Here is a 6,000-nt window from a genome sequence, read left to right as displayed (position 1 = left end):
CAGCTGATTAGGCAGTGCTACCCATGAGGCCCTGGGTGTGTAGTGGGAAGAAGGTGTGGTAGCAGGAGTAAAAGCTGTGGATATTTGGGCCACTTTTTCATGTAGCTTATGCCTTTGGGACTTGCCCAGGATTGATCATACGTATACACTTCTATCTGATGACAGAGTGTTGCTGTCCACACCTGCCTTTATGCCTTGATGGATCAGATAACATCTAGTTCAGAATGGGCAGCTCATGTTGTGTGTTCAGCTTTCTCACTGCTGAGACACAATACCCAATATCCCCATATTAAAGCAGGAGAGGTGTATTTCGGCTCATGGTTTTCAGTGGGTTTAGTCCAAAGTCAGCTGGCTCCAAGGCAGAAATGGCATGGTAGGAGGGCCTGGAAGAGGACAGCAACTCATCTCATGGCAGCAAGGGGCAGAGAGAGAGAGAGAGAGAGAGAGACAGACAGACAGAGAGAGAACCCTTCCATGTCACACCCCCATGACTCATCTCTAACAAGGCCCCACCTCCTCATAGCACATACAGCTATGAAATCATAAGACTGGTGAGTATAGCACCACATCATCCAATAACCTTTGAAGAGCCCCAGCTCTGAACATATGAGACTTAGGGGGTACATTGTAGATCTGAACCATAGCAGGTCACTTGGTAACTTGGTGGCCCATGGTCAAGCATTCAGTTTCTGTTAATTTTAGTATATGTGCTGCCAAAGCGACCACTCAGTTTCTGTTAAGGCCCAATAACAGGCTGTGTTATGCTGAAACAAAATACCCGACACTCAAAGTTAAAGGAGGAAAGGTTTATTTAGCCCACAGTTTGTAGAGGTCTCAATCCATAATTGGCTGGCTCCAAGGCAGGGTGGCATTGCAGATAGGCATGAAGAGGCAACAAAGCAACAAGGTACAACCACAGCTCTTTCTGCCCCTTATATCTTATCCAGGCTACCTACCCTTAGGGTGGGTAGCACTCACACCCTTAATCCTGGCATCCTTGATCCTAGCATTGCACTGTGAATCAATCCCAGAGTCACACATTCTAGACACAGCCATAACACAAGCCAAGAGCTGTTTCTCAAATCAAGCAGAGGTATCCATAGATATTATAAAGGGTTTGCATGAAAATCCCAATCCTTGCTATTTTACTATCGAGGCCTTTCTCAAAGGCTCCAAATAGCTCATGTGTTGCTGCCACCTCAAATACCAGTGGATCTGCTGGCTCATTTAGCCCAAGTGGTAGCAATGTGAGCCTGTTGCAGAGCCCATTGTTCTGGACCCCACTCAAAACTAGCAGTAAATGGGGCAGAGTAACACAGCCAAGTGAGGAATGTGTTGCCTCTAAAATCCAAATAAGTGGACTAGGCAATGTGTGTCTTTCTGTATTGTGGGAAGGAAAGATGCCACGACTTACCTTTTACCTTTGAAAGGCCATCTCAACAGGCTTCACATGAGTGGGACCCCAGAAATTTCATTGAGATAGACGTGAAATTTTAGTTGGATTGATTTCCCATCCTTTTTGGTGAAAGTCTTACCAAAAGTCCAGGTGGGACAGAGAAAGTGCATTCTTGGCCTTGCCAGCTGAAAGCAAACTGCTTCTGTTGGGCCTTATGGCCAGGTATGGAGAAAAGGTAGCTACATACCAGTACCAGGAAATGTGTTCTTCTGTTGTGGCTGGAGCAGTGAGGTCAAATATTTCCCCAGTGTCCTGTCTCACAGGGCTCTGTGGTGTGCAGCCTGGAGTCCATACACTTTGGCTTCTGATTTGTCTCTGGCAGAGCAGGCAAATATGAAATGAAAGCAGCAGGTTGATATTTGCACATGAGCAGGGCGAAGGTCAAATGAACAAGTCAGTGTTTTCTCCATCTTTGCCTGCTTGTCTTCCCATACCCAAACTCACCTATCATCTTTCCACTTTACATCATTGCATACACCAATGTGGAATTAGCTGTTTCTAGAATTAATCCAATTCTTTCTCACCTAGTTAGCAGCTATCATAATCAACGGATTCATCTTCAAGTCAGCAACATCATAGACCAACCACAGGTCACTTTGTCGTTGTGGTAGTGACTTTTGTTTTTTATCCTGATGATAAATTTGCATTTGACCCTAGCTTGTGGTTTGTAGTCCAATTTATAAGTCGATTGCATTGACTTTGACAGTTATCTGTCACATTTCAATAATTAATGTTTTTCTTAATCTGCAAATTAAAGGGTATGAAGGAAATCCTCCCGGTATCCCCTCTCCTTGACATATTTACAAATTTACTAGCTTCTGAAATAATAGACTGGTCTGTTCTGTTACTTCTAAGCATTGGTTTTAACAATTCACAGGATGACATTTTTCTCCTTTCTGTTGCCAGCAAGTGCAGGGTACTGTGTGCTTTTTTCATGCTGTTAACATGCATTATTCAGAAAGCAATGATCAGATTGATGCAGTTCCATTCACACAGGAAGTGGCATTTATGTATAATCCATGTGCTGCTTTTTAAAAATGTAAATTGGTGAACCTCAAAATAAATGAAACTCAAGTCTAGTCTCCTGATTGAAGCTTTAGTTCTGTCATCAAAATGTTAAACTGTTAATTTTCTTAATAGCTGTATAATAGTTGCATGAGCACACTGATGCCTTCTTAGAGGTATCACATTCATGTCCTCAAGCCCTCCTTCTTTCTGACACTCAGCATCTAATTCACCGCAGCACTCAGCAAGGTTATGGTCACAGACAGTCCTGGGGTCATGATCTTTCTGGGTTTGGTCTACCCTGGTGCCTCCCTTTCAGTGAAGCCTTCCTCATGGAGGTCCACCACAAGGCTTAGAGGCCATTTCAAGACTTCCTTGGAGCCCATGACTGCCATTAATCAAACCTTCCAGAGACTCCAACTTGTGTCTTGGACACATGAGTCATTCATTAACTAATTCCTACAACAGTTGTTGAGGACAAATGTCAAATGCTTTCCTGTATTGACTCTTTTATCTTCAGCTAAACCACTTCTGAAACCTGATTTCATGCCACCATCCCTCTGAGAATGCCTTCTTCATCTGCTCCCCAGCTATTTTTCCTTCTCTTTGTTAAAAAAAACAAACACATTGAAGCTTCATTTCTTTTCCTCTCTGTGCCTAAGTAGGGAACTGGGTCTTTTTTAAAAACTGGCAAATTCTTCTTGCCCTCATTCTTCCCAAGTCCTCTGATTATATTGATGCTTTCGTATTAAGTGTTTTGAGGTTAAAGGGACCACGGTGACCAGAAAAGTGCTCTACATAGAGTCATAAACCAGTGTTACTGATTCTCTAAAGAGAAACAGATTTGTTATCCTTAACCTACCACTGAAAAATAAAGCTGAGTTTTACAATTAAATTAAGCAACACTTTTGTAAAATATGTGCATTCCAAAATAAAATAAAAAGAGTTGAATTTCAATTTGATCCTGGCTGCTCTATTGAATCTTTTCTGCATGTTCTCTAGTAAGAGCTGTCAAATAACCTGTGCGACATGATAATGAAATAGATGTTAGCCTTGGAACTCATCAAGAGGTATAGATTGGATTTTCATCTTCAATTTCAAAATAAAAAAATCTACCAATGACATCGTGACTAAATAACTAATGAGCTTCTAGTGGGACTGAATGAGAGATCCTAAGAGTTAGATTCATGCCTGCTTACTTCTATTTACGTAGTTTGGAGAATACATATTGAGCCAAGAAAGGGTCTAATATATCAGCATAATTTTATTGCTCTTAAGTGATTCGTGTATGTGCACACACATGCAAATAACCTCATTGCTTTTTTAAAAAGTTAATTCAATTACATAATAAATTTTCAGAGTATATAAAAGCATATTACAAAGTGTCACATTCCTGTGTTCCAGTTTTCGATTCACCTTTCTCAAAAACATTTTATCAGCTTTCCCCTGTATTATAAGCTTCACTTTTTTCAATGAGATTTACTTCCCCTTACCCCCTATTTAAGATTTCAATCCACATAGACTATGAACTCTGCATCGTACTCTATTTTTTCTCTTACCATAGAGTTTAGCCCCTTCTAACATATGCATCTTTCACTTATTAGTTCTGTTTTTGCCTAGTATCTCTCTTCCACAATGAAAGCAAGTTCTATGAGGACTGGAATATCATATATTTTGCCCATATATTCTACATGCTTAAAAATTAGGTGTTGGTGTTCAAAAAGTAGTTGTTGAATTGAATGAATAAATAACTGATTATATCCACAAAGTCTCTGCTAATTCTTTCTACACAAAGCTTAATATAGATACATAATATAATAACTTTTACTTCCTTCTACAAATAAAAGTTCCCAAGATGTTTCCTAATTAGTATATGTAATTTTATTTAATTCCTTTCTAGCAGTTCCATAAGGTTTTTTAGTTTGTTTGTTTGTTTGTTTGTTTGGTACCTGGGATCAAACTCGGGACATTGGGCTTGCAAGGCAAGCAGCGGAACCACTGAGCTAAATCCCCGGCCCTACATAACAATTTATTACATCTAACAAAATTTATTTTACTCTTCATTCTTGATGAACAAGTTGACTGTGTGAAACAATTGGCTACTGCAAACAATGCTGCAATGAATATCTTTACGTCAGTCTTTATGTATATGTAACATTATACTTGTAGGGTATTTTATATAAAATGATATGTGCATCTTAAATTATGATGAATGTTGTCAAATGTCTCTACAAAGAGATTATCTGATTTACCAAGAATTATCATTGTCCCTGTTTTCAATCTATAGACCACATGGTATGTCATGAAAATCTGACAGGTTAAGATGGTATATAAGTACAACAATAATTTGGATTTCCACATTATGAATGATGCTTATCCTCTTTTCATAAGATATATTGAATATTATAGATCTTTGCCTTATTGACATATTGAAGTCTTTATTAAAATTACTGTCTTGTTGGTCTTTCTTCTAGTTTATCTTTTATAGTTTATTCCTTGAAGAAATTTTCTATTTCTTTAAATCAAAAATACCAAGTTTGTATAGGTTTTGAGTTTGGTCAAGCTTTACATATGCCATCATAAAATAATTATTTTTAAATGTATATGTAGTAATTCTACTACTCTCATGGCTCTTGTCATCTTTATTTTATTTTAATTATCTTTGTTTTGTTTTTCTTGGCTTATTGAGGTATAATTGACAAATTAAAATTGTGTATATTACACAATATAACATGAGGTTATATACACATGTATATTATGAAATGATTACCACAATCAAGCTAACTAGCATAAACAAAATTTGAAATAGTTCTTATATTTTTAAGATGAGAGTATCTAAAATCTATTCTCATAGCAATTTCCAAGGATATACTACTTGGGAGGCTGAGGCAGGAGGATCGCTGTGAGTTTGAAGCCAGCCTGCACTACATAGTGAGTTCAAGGCCAGCCTGGAATGCACTGTGAGACCTTGTCTCAAAAAATAAAAAATTCGAAGGATACAAATAAAAAATTCGAAGGATACAATGCGTTATTATTCATGTTAGTCACTATGTCCCCAGTACAGCTCTGGAACTTTATTCACCCTATCTTATACCCTGGATCAAGTTACTTTGGTTAGGAATTCTTAACTTGGAAATGTATTTATTTCCAAGATCTCCAGAAGCTTAGCAGTTTTCAGCATGTAACTATGTAACTAAGATGCACATTAAAAACAGAATAAACATTTTGTCAACCAAGAAAGTTGTTATGAATTAAAGTATTCAAAACAGAAGTCTTTTTAAATTGTGTATATTATTCACTGTACTTCTATGTCTGAGAAAAATAAACCACGCTATATCATCCCTATTTCACAATGCTTCTATGGAAGAAAATAAGAGTACATGTTGGAAAGCATGACAACTTAAGAAAAAGCAGGTAATAAGAGGTATAAAGCCATACTTTGAACAGATAACTCATTTTCGTTCTTTCCTATTTTACATTAGTAGATATAAGTAATACATAATGTTTATATTCCTTAGGAGGAACTGGTACAACACATA

Source organism: Heterocephalus glaber, unplaced genomic scaffold, assembly GCF_053883595.1.
Source record: "Heterocephalus glaber isolate CG9 unplaced genomic scaffold, H.glaber_assembly_v1.0 deba00001550, whole genome shotgun sequence".
In the NCBI taxonomy this organism is placed as follows: domain Eukaryota; kingdom Metazoa; phylum Chordata; class Mammalia; order Rodentia; family Bathyergidae; genus Heterocephalus; species Heterocephalus glaber.
The sequence above is the reverse complement of the archived record's forward strand: the minus strand, read 5'-3'. Positions refer to the sequence as shown.